This window comes from Sus scrofa, chromosome 18 (genome assembly GCF_000003025.6).
Source record: "Sus scrofa isolate TJ Tabasco breed Duroc chromosome 18, Sscrofa11.1, whole genome shotgun sequence".
NCBI classification, from domain to species: Eukaryota; Metazoa; Chordata; class Mammalia; order Artiodactyla; family Suidae; genus Sus; species Sus scrofa.
Window position 1 is genome coordinate 35,674,223 of NC_010460.4, and position 17,590 is coordinate 35,691,812.

At 35.4% G+C, this 17,590-nt stretch overlaps 1 long non-coding RNA gene across 2 annotated transcripts in view; it reads left to right on the forward strand.

The window, feature by feature from the left end:
• Positions 1-17,590, forward strand: part of LOC106506814 — a 391,532-nt gene that overhangs the window by 353,800 nt on the left and 20,142 nt on the right. For both annotated transcript variants that reach the window (XR_002340399.1, XR_002340400.1), the window contains exons 4-5: positions 735-852; positions 2,565-2,617. This is a non-coding gene — a long non-coding RNA (uncharacterized LOC106506814). The remainder of the gene's footprint in view (positions 1-734; positions 853-2,564; positions 2,618-17,590) is intronic.

A 17,590-nucleotide genomic window follows, 5' to 3' on the forward strand; every position in this document is an offset into this window, starting at 1 on the left:
ATGTGACAAGTTTGAAGAGGCAAGTTAATCTTTCAGAGGGCATTATTAAAACATTTATCATAGGTTTGCGAGGGAATTAAATCTAGCAATATATGATATCTATCATATAAGTACCCAATAAAATATAGTTATAAATTGTTATGAACCCCATATGCATCAGGGAAGGCTAGTTGCTGTAACAACACCTCAGAGGTTTAACAGGAAAACAGTTCTCTCTTACTTTATAGTCAGAAGGGAGGCTTCACTCTCTTAGCTGTTTAGGAACCTAGAACCTTAGCCATTTAGGAACCTGGAACCTAGAACTCATTGTGCACCTTTGCCATTTTCTGAGGTCTTGGATTTGTTGTAGTTAGCTGTCACTCGAAAAAATAAATAAACAGAACATGTGGAAGGTATATCCCTTCTTAATTCCAGCCAGTGTTAACATACGTAATTTAAGCCCATAGTCAGGAACTAATCACACAGCTCCATGTAGTTGCAAGGGATGTGAGAAATGAGGTCCAGTCGTTAATCCAGGATGAAGATGGTTATTATAGAGTATTTTTGGTCTTTGTTACAATCTGCCTGTCTAGTATCCAAATATCTTAACTTCCTTCTTTGTAAGAGAAAGCTCATCTAGGCATTCCTAAAACAGACAGCTCCACATCCCACTAGGTTGCTACACCAGTTGAAAGTCCAGGATTGTTGAGAGAGTTCTCCATGAACCTCTCATATTACTGCACATTTTGTTTCAGCCTTTGTTCCAAACTGTCAAGGATGTTGGTATAGCACACAAGTTGGGACGATGAAGACAGTGTCTCCCTCCAGGACAGAGGACAGAATCATTAGCTTCATTTGAAGAAGAAAATATAGGTAAATAATTATTATTATTATTATTTACAAAATCTTTACTGGTATTTATTTTGGGGTAGCCTATTGATAGTTTTCTGTCTCTTGTGCTGGCAAAAGCAAATGAGCATTAGTTTTATAACTATTACTCTGCAGCATACCTACATATTTATTCATGTTTATGTAAGTTATATAATTTTTAAAAATAAAAAATACTGGGAAAATATTCATAAATACTTCTCCACAAATGGCTATCAATATACTACACTATAATCCATTATTTAAATGGAGAAAAATCCACATGTTATCAGTAAATGCAGAAAAACGTCTTGATAATATTCAAACTTCATTCATGATAAAATAAAGCCTTTTTGTGAACTAGGATTAGAAAGTATCATTCCAAAACCTATTAAAGATTATTGATCAAAAACCTTCAGCAAACATTATATGATAATAGTGAAATTTTGGAAGATTTTCCTTTAAAATCAAGCATTGAATGAGACAAAGCTATCTCCAAGCACTTATAAATACCCTACTAAAGTGTCTAGTTGAGGAAATACAGTTAATAGATATAATATGAGCTTAAATAAATTATCTGCACTTCTTTATACTAGCAAAACAGAATTGTAATTATAAAAAGGGATTTATTTCACAATAATAGATTAAAATTATGCGCCTGGGGTTAAATTGAACAATAAAGTTGGTGAATTCTTGGAGAAAATAACAGATTTTAATGAAAGACGTTAAAGAGGTACAAAGAAATTGAGAAATAAACCTAAATTGAACTACATGATACTGCTGTTTGGACAAATCGAGATGGTCAAATATCAGCAGTTTTATGTGGTTCAACTTAAGATATCCATGAGGAAGACATAATGTTGTGTTTCTGACATTTCTCCCAATATTGACTTAAATGCACATTTCTTTTCCATTAAAAACCCAACATAAGGTCATTTTAAAGTTTATAAAGTTTCAAGAAAATATTTTTCTTAATAAGAGTATGAAAGGACATTATTTGACCCTACCAAAACTTATTATGAAATTGCAATAATACCTGAAGAATAGCATTGGTATATAGATAGTCAAGCAACCAGGGGTACAACACTAGGAGTCCAAAAGCAGACTCCCTGGCACTGCCAATCTAGGTCAAAGTCTGAATTGCCGCTGAAGACCAGCTTGGGGAAGAATGTTCAGTGAAGGATGGCTGCACAAGTGGGTGTCTACTTGGCCAAAGATCTGTGTGAGTCCCACTTTAGACTGTACGTATAAACCAAATCCAGATAACAAAAATCTGAAAATGTGGAAATTAGAACTTTAAAGCTTTTAGAAATCAGTATGGGAGAAGATGTCATGAAATTCAGGTAAGAAAGTGTTTATTAAACAGTATATGAATAGTACAACTCATGATGAAAAAATGCACACATTTAAAGCCTTAATTCATCAAAGACACCATTTTAAAAAGTGTAATTAAAAAGCCACGCATTTTTAGCATATAAAACTGGAAAGGACTTTGTAACAGAATAAATCATTTACTCTTACAAATGAGGGGGAAATTCACCAAATTAAAAATTGGACAAAAATCAAGGCCATACAATTCGTGCGAGAGAGGCACACATGGGCACATAAAAATAGGAAAACTTTCTCAGCTTTGTGGGAAATAACAAATCGAAACAATACTAAGTTATAATTTTACATGAATCAGATTGACAAAACTGTAAACATTTTGCCTATTTCAGGGGTTATTTTGGATGTGGTGCATTGGCAGCTATTCCACAGACCCGGCAGGAAGGTATGTTGGGAAACCACATTGTAGATAAATCTAAATTCAACCAGTGAAGTTGATGATGTGAGTCTTATGACCCAGCATGTTCATTCCTAGGCATATATCCTGGAAAGATTCTGTTCCAGATGCCCAAGGAGTCCTCAGAAGGATCTCCATAGCAGCATTATTTATAATGTCCAAAGAATGCGGGACAATCCAAATGTTCGTCACCAGTGATGCTTTTTACATAAAGTTTAGAAACACATAAAACTAAATAATGTATATTTTAAGGATACACACCTGTGAACCAATTCTTTAGAAAAGCAGTTGTATGGTAAATACAAACGTGAGGATCATGATTATCATACAGAGAACAAGCAGTGAGCCAGGGTCAGAGAGGAGTACACAGAGAGCTTCCCGAATATTAATAATTCACTTACTTGAATTGTTTTATTATCAATACCTTATAAAGGTAGTAAAACATTCCCATGTATTAATGAAATGTTTCACAATGAATTGTAAGAGAATGAATTACTTCCCAGAAGTCCAAAGTGGGTTAAGAGACAATAGTCTCAAGTCACTTTAAATCAATTCCACTTTCTTGGATCTCATAAATCCAGCTGTCTTTAAGCATGATTTAAAATCCAGGCCAGCCCCATCCCTGACATGGCACAAAGAAACATTCATATATCTTTTGCTGCACAGCCGTTAGACTTATAAGACTCTTAAAGTATAATCTTAAATTAACACTGTCCCCTTTTGTCTTTTTAAAATTAACTCAGCGGGTGGTATGATATCTGAGTTTGCTTCAATAAATCCAAAGGTGGCATATAGATGGAACAAGTTGGGCACAGATTGATGGCTGTTCTAATTGGTGATAGGTACATGGGAGTTCATTTACTATGATCTCTGCTTTTTTATGTGTTTGAAATTTTGTGTAGTAAAAAGTTTAAAAAGTTAATTCAGTAGCCAGAATTTTTCCTTGTATATACATTAAAACTAAGTCCACTGACTTTTCTCATCTCTCTTGGGTAATAAAAATCACATGGCTACTTTAAGTCAGGAAATAATGTCTGAATTCAAACATTCTAATTGTAATACCCACATGACAAAACTCTTATTATAAAAATAAATCTTCCTCTCCCTAATTCTGATATTCTGCAAGCAAGAGGTCAGCAGATTGGGTAGGCTGGTATTATGGGTCATTTTTCTTTTCCTATTCATTTCTACATTTGAAAAAAAAAAGTATTCTGCTCTCCATCATGTTTGAGTTTAGAGAGGAGGATAAGAGAGATCAGTAAAATTCTTTCTTGACTGGAGCTGTGTTTATATGGCTTTGCAGGCCCTAGGCATTGCTGGTGTTTAAAGCCTACTCTTATAGGGCACTTTTTTATGGACTTCTAGGAGGCCCCAAGGAGAATATGTATTGCACCGCCGATGAATCATTTTCTTTCACTTTCACTCTCTCGTATAGTTTTTTGCTGGTCCACTCTACTCTACAGAGATCCCTTCAAATTAAAATACTACTAGGGGGAGTTCCCGTCGTGACTCAGCAGGTTACAAACCCAACTAGTATCCCTGAGGATGTGGATTTGATCCCTGGCCTTGCTCAGTGGGTTAAGGATCTGGCATTGCCATGAGCTGTGGTGTAGGTTGCAGACACAGCTTGGATCCTGTATTGCGGTGGCTGAGGTGTAAGCCATCAGATTCAAACCTCTAGCCTGGAAATTTCCATATGCTGCAGATGAGGCCCTAAAAAGCCAAAAAAAAAAAAAAAACAAAAAAACAAAAATCAAAACAACAACAACAACAAAAACCGCTAGGCCAACCCTCACTCCCTTGTAGCCCACCATGCATTCTGGGAAACATTTACTTATATTTTGCTCCAGTGAACTCTAGAAATGCATATACTTCTTGTCCAACTCATCTCTCATCTGCAACATCGTATATAATCCTTACATTCTTAAGGTAGAAGCCAGACAGAAGCATACTATTCAACACTGTAAGTCATATTATTAAACTTTCTCAGAAGTTTTGTTGAAAAGCCTCCTCACTAGGCTTGACCAATTTCCACCCTACAGATCTCAATTGCTGTCTTCAAATAAATCCTTTGTATAAGCCCTCTCTTACTCATCTCAGTAGTATTGATGATGGATTTGGGTATGTAAAACTCAGTTTTGATTCTTTATTTTGAAATTTTTCATCTTGAGGAGACCCCTCAGTATGTCTAATCTTCCAATTTACTGTTCTGTAATGAAGAGACATGCTGAAGCAATCTCAGTGCTGAGTTGGATAGTCTTTTAAAGATGACAGTGAATGGAAAGGTAGTCAAAAGAATTAAGATTGGTAAATATCATGATTTTTTAAAAGTAAGCATTCTGGAAACAAGACCTAAATGGTAAAAGTTGCCTTTTGGAATTGCTAGAATGGATTAGCAAAAATTTTTTTTTTTGGCTACTCTTGTACCAAGCGGAAGTTCCTGGGCCAGGGATTGAACCTGTGGCAGAGCACTGACTCAAGCCACAGCAGTGACAATGCTGAATCCTTAATCCACTGAGCCAACAAGAAATTCTGAACATTTTTGATTCATATTTGAGCAATAAAATAATGAGAATGAGGATCCAGAGTGGGCTATTAGTAATACAACTGATATGTTCATACATATGAATTTAAGTACCGATCATTGCTAGTAAAAGCAGTTATGTTTATCATGACATTAGTAAGGCATTTTGCAGTTTCTTTGGTAGCCTCGTTTTTCAGGTTAGGCTTAGCATATGTGCTGAAAGACAGTGGTTGAGATATTTTGTTGAACATGGTTACAAAAAATGTTAGTCATAATTTCAGTATAGAAGGAACTCACCCATAGGATACTTTCATACTCACTCTTACTCAACATGTTAATTGATGATTTAAGTAAAAATGTACAGGTACTACGTTAATATATGTTTATGTAATATGTAACAGCAAGCTTCATGACTAAATTACCAGTTACGCTGAGTTTTCATCATTTGTTGTTTTGTTCTTGACTTTGAAACTTTAAATTTGAAATAGCAAATTACCTTAAATAGTTGACTAGTTAGTTTCACAAACATTATTATTTGATTAGTCTGTATATATCAATAGACAGCCTGATGTCTCAACATTCTAGAAATCAAAGTTTTAGCTCAATTATACAGTAACAAATCCAAATATGTGGTGATATATCCATCTAGGTTAATAAAAATGAGACCTTAAAAATGAGCCAAGATATTTTAATGAAACATGTTCCTCTGGAATTTGGAGAACATGATACCTTGGAATGCCACATGGTAGAGGTTCTATCAAGGAAAACCCATCAGCAGTAGATAGTACCTCTCCCTTTTTGTCAATAAGGTGTTTTTTGTTGTTGTTGTTTTTGTTTTTCCAAAGATTATTGTACTCTAGTAAGTTGTAGACCATATGGCGTTTAGACCACCAAATCTAGTTAATTTATCTTTATTGCTCTACTGTGAGCAAGACCAAGCATTTCCTGAGTCTTTTCCAAATATGAGCTCAGGCAAACCTTAGAGATTTTTGAAAACTGAAGTAACAGAACTCCATATTGAACAGATTTTTAGGTGGAGAAAAAGGGGCCATTCTTATTTCCTCTTATCTAACCAGCATTGTCTCACAAACCCATCTGTATCTTTGAATTTTATAGCATTTAAAAGAATCAATTAAAATAGAAAAAAGAAGACAAACGTAATAAAAAATAATTTTAAAAAAAGCAGAAATGGCAGCAGGATAACAAACATAGAAAGAAAACCATGAAAAAAAAATGCTCAATTTATTGATAAAAATCTTTAGAAGTATCAAGGGGAAAATTAGCAAAACAGAAGCATGTATCTGCTCTTCCTTTCTCTTCACACAGCTTCTGGCTCACAGGCTGAGACACTGCTTCTCGATGAACAGCATCGCAAGACACTCACATGTCCGATTACCCAGTGATTTATGCTATTCTTTTAAAGAGCAGTAATTGTGCAACTGTGCTTTTTAAGGCAGCGGACTGTATATTCAATTATGTTCCAATCTAAAATGCAGTGTCCAAAAACACCTTACATCGCAGACTTTTTGAAAATGGAAGCTTATTATACAGTGAGATCACAGTCCAATTAACATTGAAAAGTGATATCGTTTTAATCAACATTTTCCATCTGTCTGTCAAAGAGGTGTGTGTGTGTGTGAAGTTGGCGCCATTTCATTGCATTGCTTTAAAAATTTTTTGAAAAGGCTAAATCACATACATTTCAAAAGTATGTATACTTAGCTCAAGAATAAAAAGCAATTAATTTTTTAAATTATTTTTTTAATTGAAGTGTAGTTGATTTACAATGTCATGTTAGTTTCGGGTATATAGCACAGTGATTCAGTTATGCACACACACACATTCTTTTTCAGATTCCTTTCACTCACAGTTTATTACAAAGTATTGAGTATATCTCCTTGTGCTATACAATAGGCCCTTGTTGGCTGTCCATTTTATACATAGTAGTATCTATATGTTAATCCCAACCTCATAATTTATCCATCTTTTCAGTTTGGTCTGCTGACTTGCCAAACAGAGTCTCTCTTTCTTGCTCCAACATTTTTGTTCTCAATTTCTTGGCCTGTCATGCAGTGAGCAGTAAGAGCTTGGAATTATATAACAGGAACTATTCCCCCATTTGGTATGAGACAACAAATTTCAGAAGGGTAAATAATAGCCTAATGCTACATAACTGATCATTAGTAATCTGTTTACCAGACTGTATAAGGGGACAATTCCAGAATAACTGTCAAAACAAAGTCGTTAGAAATTGGCACAACATTGTAAATCAACTATACCTCAATTAAATAAAGCCATTATCATTATTTTAATACAACAAGTTTGGAAAATAAGTGAATGATTGGATAAAAAAGCTTAGAATTAATGGAGAAAAGAAATAATTACCAAGTAATTTATGATGAACTTGCATTTCATCAATATTTAATCTTATGTCTTTTTACCATATGACCTTAAATGCATTTTTGCACTTAAAAACCTAGTTATGTATTATTTGTGGAGAAATTCTGTATTCTTCATGTGCTGGCATTCTTGTCAACTTGCTTGAGCTGCTAAATGCTCAGCAGGTTCATACTAATGCTAATGCTGAGGACAAATTGGAAATTTTTTTCATAGCTGTCTAATAGTACAACAAATAATATAGAAAACTAATAGGTAATTTAAAAGGCTACTTCTTGGCTTTCTATTTCATAAAATGGTCAGAGGTAAAACTATTTCCTTAATAATAATAATAATGATAATAATATTGTGCAGAAGAAGCCACAGAAACAGAAGAAGCAGGAGAAAGAAAAGAAAGAATGGAAGGGGGAGGGGAAAGAGAAAAGGTTTGCATTTTTCATGGTATCTGAGTATTTCAGAGTATATGACATGATACTACAACTGACTGAACAAGCTCTCTTCTACTGAACTGAGGGAAAGAGATTTGCAAAATGATAAAATGCCACTCTTCTTGCTATTTTTTGTTATAAAGATAGTTATTTTATAGTTTTATATATGTTTAAATGGAGATTTTTAGACTATCTGTTAATTCATTTAAAATAGGTACTATATATAACAATATAAGTAGAGCAAATATGGAATACTTATAAAAAGTAATTAATTTAAATATTTATTATGTCAGAAAGTTAGAAATTCTAGTCATGTGACCATAATTCGTAGGCATACCTCTGAGAAAAAGGAAAGAATTAGATAATTAGATAAAAGCCAATACACCCTAATGTGTAGGAACATCATGTAATGTTATAATCAGGGCCACCTGTTGGGAGCAGGGGTCAGCAGAAGGAGTCATGAAACAAAAACAAGTTCTAAATATGTCTGTAGACCGATCGAAATAGAACATTTTTGTATTAATTAAATTCTGTTTGATAATAAATTGTTATAGAAAATTTTCCACTATCTGAGTAAACTAAATAATAGTAAGAATCTCTGCTGGATAGATGAAGGAGGTCATTCTGAGTTTGTTTCCATGGGTTCTGAAAGTTCAAAAAAATCTACCCTGAAACTTGCAAAACAGTTAATGAGAATGAAGTATCAAGATGAGTGGGGAAGATTAATATAACGACTGAGAGACTGAAGTATTTGTACCATTAGATTGTTCTGAAATCAAAATCAATGTTCAGACTGGAGCATGGAGCCTAATTGTCAAGGTTAAATCAAATGAAATAACCTTAGTAGTACAATCCAGATGAACCAAATGACCTGGCAGGCAGTAAGAGTGTTAATAAATGGACTTTAAATTTTCCAGTCCTTAAATTCCCTGGAATAAAAGAAAAGGGAGATAGTAAGAGCCTGAGTGAGACCATTAAAATTCTACACTTAATCTGGTGATGAACTTGGGAAGGAAAAAAAAAATCTATGAATCTATGTTCTTTGAGCTAAGCTGTAATGTAATGTAACCTTTTCAATAACGTTGAGGTTTCTGGCTTTCAAACTTTGAAACTTTTTTGACTACAAACCAAAATAATATATTTTTTATAATCCAATCCATATACATATGAACACATATTAAGCAAAAAGAAGGTTTCATGAAGTGATACTGTGATAAAGAGTGTGCCTCAGCTTTTCATATTTGATGGCTGGCAGCCTTCATCCCCAGTGTTCTCCCTTTATCTCTCACCTCAAATCTGGGCAAACTAATAAGAAAATTCCCTCCTTTTGAGCCAAGAGAGATGAGAGATTTCACACCACCCAAGGTCCTGTCTGCTCATGGGAATTTTTGCCACATCACTACTCCTTAACCACCGTAAAAACCTCCATGCCTCTCTCCTTTTGTGACTCTCTCAAGTCATTTTTTAACCTGCTTAGAGCTGCTCTACTCTCTCCAGAAAGCCTATTATGTGAGTAATATATTTTTTTTCATACTTTCCTATTGTGTGTGTGGCCTCATCAATCACCACATCTGAACCAAATTTGGGGTCCGTGCTACCTCTTCACAGTGACCACAGCACTTATCTAACCATGTATAATGAATTTTCATACTTTCTATTCCATTCCATGTTACTTTACTTAAAATAATACTGGTCCTAGCCTTCTGCACTGATTTTACAACCCATTAATGGTAAATTTCTGTTGAAAATTTTAGTCCAGGATAAAGAAAGCATAAAAATTCTGACTCTAAATGATTTTTAGGACTTCCACTTTTTGAATGTATCATATGCTTGGATAACAGTAATAATAAAACCTGGTATTCCAAACATAGTCCAAGGAAGATATATCTAAGCATAGCCAGACTCAAACTCTTCCTATCTCACTCCTGTGACTCCAGCCATATTATACCTGTCATGAAGGGGACAGAGCAATGCTTCCCAGAAATTCATAATACACCAGTCACCTAATAATCTTATTAAAATGCAGATTTTTCAAACAGTAGGGCTTGGGTAGGACCAAAAGTTCTGCCTATCTAGCACATATCCAGCTGTTCCATTGAGCATACTTTGGGCGGGGGGCAGGGGGTGGTCAGCGAGGTTGGCTATGGTAAGCTCCCTCAGACTGTGTGTTGTCCCTAAGTCTATGCCTCCTCAGTACTCCAGTGCTGAGCAGCCTTGTCCAAAACCCTTCGTTCCTGACATGTAGACATTTGTATTGTCATCCCCTTATTTCTCTGTCCATACATCTGTTTAGTGTCTGAATCATTTGACAGTAGGTTGTACATAGAATGCCCTTTTATTCCCAAAAGCTTCAATGTATAGTTCCTAAGAGTCAAAAAATACTCATGCATAACCACAATACTATAATCAAATTCAGGAAATTGACATTAAAAGAGCACTATTATCTAATTTATAGTCCTTATTCAAATTCCAGCTGCCCCACTAACGTTCTTTTATAGCAAAAGAAACACATTCCTAATCTAGGATCCTAGCCAAGATCACAGGTTGCATTAGGTCGTCATTGCTCATTAGTCTTCTTTAATCTGGAACAGTTCTTTAGTCTTACTTTTTCTATCATGTCCTTGACCATTCTTGAAGAGAGCAGACTTTTCATGTATAGACATTTGTCTGATGTATCCTCATAATTCAAGTTACACATTTTTGGCAGGAACACCAGAAATGCTGTACTATGGGTTAATCATTCATAAGAAGGTAAATGATATCTATTTATCAGATTACTGGTAAAGTTATTTATGATCACTTGGTTACAATAGTATCTAAAAGGCTTCTTCATTGCAGAGATGCTGTTTTTGCATTTGTAATTAATAAGTCTCTTATGGAGACGTATTGAGGCTATCCTATTTCTTATAATCCTCTCATTTTAGTAGCTATTGGTAACTCTTGTCTAAACAGTTACTGTTGTGGTGATTGCCAAATGATAAATTTCCAATTTCATGTTTCCTTCTACTTAGGTTGATAATTTTGCTGTCAATAGCAAGATGAAAATACAAAAAATTTGTCTTGAATTTTTCAATTTTGCTCATCAGTTAGAATACATAAAATTATATGGTAACTGCTTGAGAAATGTGTAGCACCTAAAGAAGTTAAGGTACTACCATTACTATGAAATCAATGTCATATGGAAAATTTTAAATGTCTTCTGTGAGGTCACAGGTCAAAAAGTCTTTAAAAACAATAACAACAATGAAAAACAAACTAAAATAAAACAGGATATGCATGGAGTGATTTCATACAATCAGCCACCTTACAGAAAACCTGACACTTTGTTGAAAAAGCAGCTAGAAACTTAGGAGCTATGAAATGGGTCATAATCATGGGGTTCAAGAGTCTGAATCCTTTTATCCAGTTATATCTTATACAGAGTAGTCAGCCTTATCTACAGTGGGAGGGTCATTAGATGTGCCCAGAGCAATACTTTCCCTCTTAACACTAAACTAAGTGAGAATTGATTTTACCAAATGTGTGTAATTATTTTTGAAATGCTCAAACTTTCATATCACTGCCCCTGGAGATTTTCAAAGGATAAAAATCACATCCAGCTCATTGTTCAATGAAAAAGAATATTGTTCGTTTTAACTTAAAAAGATCTCCCTAATGAATACCCCAAAATAGTCATTGCCAATGGGAATATCACTTAAAATTTACCAGAATGGATATTCTCTCCTCATCATTACTATCATTTGTTTTATTGATTTAAAAAGCATGCTCAGTCTTTCTTCCAGCAGCTCATATAAAACAGCAACAGAGATGTAACATCTGCTTGGTGGTATTAGCATAATACATTCAAAAATCAAGTTATCAGAGGCATTTCAGCCAATAGCTGCATTGTTTTTTCTTGTTAATGTCCTATAGCTATTGTAATACTTCATCCCTAAAAAGCAAAGCTCAGGTTATCTGATTAAGTTTGAGACCAAGAAGAATAATGTCGTGTATCATCTGAAGATGTGAGTGATACGTTTGTGCATAGAAAGAAACTGCTAAATGATTATGTACTTATTAAGCAAAGCAGTACAAGATAAGAAACTATTTTTCCTGTATGTGAAGTTTTTAGGGATTGGGAATATCAATTTATGGATAATAATCCCAAACAGAGGACCAGAAATGAGTACTATATATTTTTTTTGGTCTGGACCTGAAATTTTATTTTTTTATTTAATGATTTTTTCCATTATACCCGGTTTACACTGTTCAGTCAATTTTCTACTGTAAAGCAAAGTGACCCAGTCACAAATACACATATACATTCCTTTTTCTCATATTATCATGCTCCATCATATGTGACTAGATATAGTTCCCAGTGCTACACAGCAGGATCTCATTGCTTATCCATTCCAAAGGTGATAGTTTGCATCTATTAACCCCCAATTCCCAGTCCATCCCACTCCCTCCCCCTCCCCCTTGGCAACCACAAGTCTGTTCTCCATGTCCGTGAGTTTCTTCTCTGTGGAAAGGTTCATTTGTGTCTTATATTAGATTCCAGATATAAGGGATATCATATGGTATTTGTCTTTCTCTTTCTGCCTTACTTCACTTAGTATGAGAATCTCTAGTTGAATCCATGTTGCTGCAAATGGCATTCTTTCCTTCTTTTTTTATGACTGAGTAGTGTACCATTGTATAATAGGTACCAAATATTCTTAATCCATTAACCTGTCAATGGACATTTAGGTTGTTTCCATGTCTTGGCTGTTGTGAATCATGCTGCATTGAACATATAGGTACATGTATCCTTTCGAATTCCTTCAAAATATTTTTTAAAAATTAAGAGAGAATTTGCTGTTCAAAGAGAAAGCATCTAGAAACTGGAAACAATTATGCTGTCCAAAAAAGAACATGATTAATTATATTGTTTTAAAAAAAGACTGGAAAGAATTACAGAATTTCTTCTTTGTCTTTCATTCCTTTTAATTTTTCTATATTTTTCAATTTCTATAATTACCTGATTATAAATAGCATCTCTAACTCTTACCTTTGAAAATTTGGAAAGTTGATTTATTAGAAATGGGATATAACATAGTAGAAAAAACAAACTTCAAGAAAAGTCTTCAGTGAAGAAAGCTTGCATATAATTCTGTGGAACTGCAGCATACTGCCTTGCTGAAATAATAAAATATTATAAAATAGCTATGGGTACAACATTTTAAAGTCCTTGTAACATTTATATGTTAGGCATTGATTAAAAATATACTTGATCATATGCAATTAACTATGAAAATTATTTTTAAAATGTATGTAATTAAGTTTCATTTACTACAAATTATGTATTGGGAATTGAGGTAAAATTAAGGTCTATAATTCTGATTTTTTACATCTTCTTACACTAACTACTGCCAACAGAAAAAAAAAAAAAACAGATTGGCCAAAAGCCTTCATTCTTTAATAAAAATTAATCAGTAAATAAGCAATAGACAAGCAAACAATTTAACAAACAAATACATAATGAAAATAGAGACAGAAAAAGCACAGAGCCACCAGCCAGCATCAAGGCAATGGCTTTGAGCACAAGGACCAGCTCTCCTAGCTGAAGGACAGAGACCCTGAGTTCTACAAGGTCCTACAAGAGATTGGCAAGAGCCTGTTGAACTTGAGCCACTTCGACAGCTCTAAGAATGAAGAGCAGCAGTGTCACTCCTTGCCAGGTATGTGGGAAGAGGCAAGTAAGGAGGAGGAAATGAGGATGATGAGGACAAGGTCCCCATGGTGAAAGATGGATGCTGCACCTGTGGCCCTCTCCAGGGTAAAGAGATAATAGCAGGTGGCAGGCAAAGCAGCACCTTACCCCAGAGCCATGCCACCAAGTTGTACAGATGTTCCAAGCTGTCCTGGTCACAACCCACAGAGCCCAGGAGGTGCTGAGGCCACCAAATTCCAGATCATGGATGGTGCTGTATTAACCTACTGCATCAGAGACTATCTCCAGAAGATGCTGTTGGGAAAGCCTCAAAGGACAGCAGCTGGGTGCTGCAGCCACCCAGCTGTCTGTTGCAGAGAGGGCAGCTCTGTCTGGACCTCAAGAGGACAGTGGTCCTGTGGAGCAGTAGTGAAGAGACTGAGAGTGCTGGCCTTCCTGGTCCTTATAAAAGTCTGTGGCACAATTATCATACTAAGTGAGATTAGACAATGAAAGATATCATATGATATCACCTATTTGTGGAACATTGAGGATACAAATGAACTCATTTGCATCAGAAACAGACTCATAGACTTTGAAAACAAACTTATGGTTACCAAAGAGGACACGCGGTGAGAGAAAGGACAGACTAGGGATTTGGATTTGGCATATGTACACTGTGGTACATGGAATGATTGGCCAACGGGGATGTGCTGTATAGCACAGGGAACTCCCCCCAATATTATGTGATAATCCCTGAAAGAGAATGGGTGTGTGTACATACATAACTGAATCACTTCGTTGTATAGCAGAAGTTATCATGACATTGTAAATCAACTAAACTTCAATAAAACGTTTTTAAAAAACTGAGTCTGCAGCACAAGAAGGATGTCTTCCTCAGCCAGGACCTCAAACAAATGTACATCTTGTACATGAGGAGCTACAAGTTCACCTCTCCCAGGGCCCTGCCCTTCCTCAACTTCATGCAGCAGACCCTGACTGAGCGGCTAGCGCCAGCACAGGCTACCAGCACATCTTCGTTCACACCCGCCAGATCGCCATCCACCTGCACAACACTGTGGCCTCTCAGGAGACACGCCAGTGTCCACCTGGTACTTGGTGCACTGCCTCTACCTGTTCTGCCATGCCATCAGCAATGCCTGCCCCAGTGAAGCTCTCTAGCCCTTGATTTACCGACCCCTCTCTAAGAGTTTCTTGAAATGCTTGGTTTTCTCTTAACTCTCAGCATCAATGACAGTGTATTCCATGGAGTGTGTTTTTTTAAAAAATGAAGTGTTTTACAATGTCGACCTAAGCACTATAGCATATGAAATAATGCAGATGGAAGGAAAAAAGCTTTGTGGCATTTTACTTGCTGGGCAGGCAGCTAGCTAGGTTTACTCACTAGCTAAACGTACCGCTCACAAAATTGTGGGGATGATGTTAAATCTGCAAATGTGCAAATACTGTTAAGATCAGTGAGGAAACTATTTTGATTCCTTTTCACTGGTTAATGAATTGGCTCTAGACTATTGTATTTCTGAGTACACTGCCTTCTTTTTGAGTCTTGGCCTAATTTTATGACAACATTTGGTGCAGGTACATCCAAAATGTTTCCCAACCTTTCACAGCTACTAAGTATTCTGAATCAGACTTTCAGTTCTTATTCAATTCATCACACACATATGCCTAACTCCCATGTGAAAACACTTAACCTATCCCTGAACAGGTTATCTTTATTTCAAACAAGGTTTTACTTATTTAAATGATTATTGTTGCTAAAATTTTATATGGAATGTAAAAACTTTAATTGTTTGCATTAATACCTTTTTAATCTTACTGTACTAAGACTAGTTATGATGCTGCCTTTCTTTTTCTTTCTTCAAGAGACATCTCAAAAGCAATTAGCTACAAAAGTTGCCCTCGACAATTTGAATGGTATCTTTAAAATGTAAATATTGAATCTTTATGCAAATTATCTCTTAAAAAAGGAATAGTTATAAGTCCCATTTTATAAATTAGGAAATGAGGAATCTCTTGCCATCTAACTGGCCTTTCAGGATACTATAGGCCACAGATTTTATTTTTTAAGTAGTTGACCTTGGCTTCAAATCCTGCTTTATTTACAAACTGCACTACAAAAGCAACATGTGACTAGGAAAAGTTACCAGATGCAAACCACTGCTTAGACAGTGTCTCAGAATAAAGAAAAAAAGATTAGTGCATTTAACTTTCACATTATTTAAATGATGGTGCTAAGTATTCATTCTGCCTTAATTGGCCTACCTATTAGATGTTTGAGAACTATTAACATTAAAAGCCCAGTCCATTTTTAATCTTCATAAAATGTGTTATTACATCCAATTTAGATATTTAAATGCTCATGCATTAGTGATCTTTTGCACCTTAAAAATCAATCACACCTTAAAAAAAAAAAAAAAAGCCTGACTTCATGGTATGAATCTAAATATTCAAATTCCTATACTTAATTCCATTTATCCTTTCAAAGACAAAGCGAGGTGTTGGGGAGGGAAGAACACTGGCTTGAAGTCAAAACAATTGACTTTTTTGTTTTGAACTCGCCTCTAATGACAGTGTGTAAAAGGTCATAGACCCTAATGGTATTTGTCTTTTTCGCACATGTAAACAAGTAGATGAGTTCTGGATTATTTCTAAATCTCTGTGGGCTAATCTTTGTAAACCATCACACTATACTAAAACTTGTATTTAAAAAATAGAAGCTAATTTTCTTCCTTACTTTGCAGAAGGATAAACTAGAGTTTCGTCTTACATCTACCTTCTTGCCTACTACCTACCTCTAGTAGGCCCCTTACTTTATTTATAATCTTCGTGATTTAGACACAGCTTTTTAATATGATAGCTAGCCATCAAAATGCACCTGTTATGATCGTCATGCTAATTCTGCCTACAAAGAAGCTACACAATGCAGTTGCTAAAATGACTTGGAGGGAAATAGAGTAAGAATCTCACATCTTCCTACTATTATTCATGACCTGCTTCAGGAATTAAAAGAAGTCACTTCTGACATTTTGCTGAAGACTACACTTACTGCACCATTTCCCCTGCTTGGAATATGCTCGATTTCTCCAAAATGAAATACAGTCACAATCCTGTGAAGGCAAGGAACAGTGGCTTAAGGATAATGAGTCCAAAAGCGAGACATGTGAGAATATATCTGGGAATTGTTCTCTTTTGATTTTGAAGATGGACATTTCTTCACCGGACTCCAATTACAATGATTTCTTTTACAATCTTTTTGGCTGTTGGTGAGCAGAGAAGCAGGTATTAGTGAACATCAGAAAAGAGGTTAAGGTGTGGAAAGTGCTGTTACTAAGGAAGGCAAAGCACCAACGTTGACCTGATTATTTCTTATAGGGAGACTCATTCTGTGATCACCAGTTGAAGTCTGCGTTAGCCAGAAAAGTGGTTAGAATCACTGTAGGACATTTAATACCTATGGCTACCCATCCCATTCCCCAGACCAAATAAATCAGAAGCACTGGGCTTAGAGCACAATAGTGAAGTTTTTGAAAATGTCCTCAGGTGATTCTGATATGCAACTAGGACTAAGAACTAATGCTGAAGAGCAGTGATTTCCAGACTGGGTTGTGTATTAAATGTTTCTGGGGAAACAGAAACAATGACAAATCCACCCAGTGATCCTAGTTTGTTAGGTATAGCTGAGGAAGCTGAAATTTTGACAAACATACTGGCTATTTCTGATGCAAATGTCTCATGGACCTCAATGGAAAACAGAGCCCTGAACATTAGTCCCTAATGCATGCACACTATGAGGTGAATTTCTCATAACAGGGAACGAAAGAAGGCATTTATTGGCCAGTCTATTCAGCCATTTCCTAAATAGGTAAAATCACAGGTTTGAATAAAGTCAGATGTAATGAATGTAGCTATACAAGAAG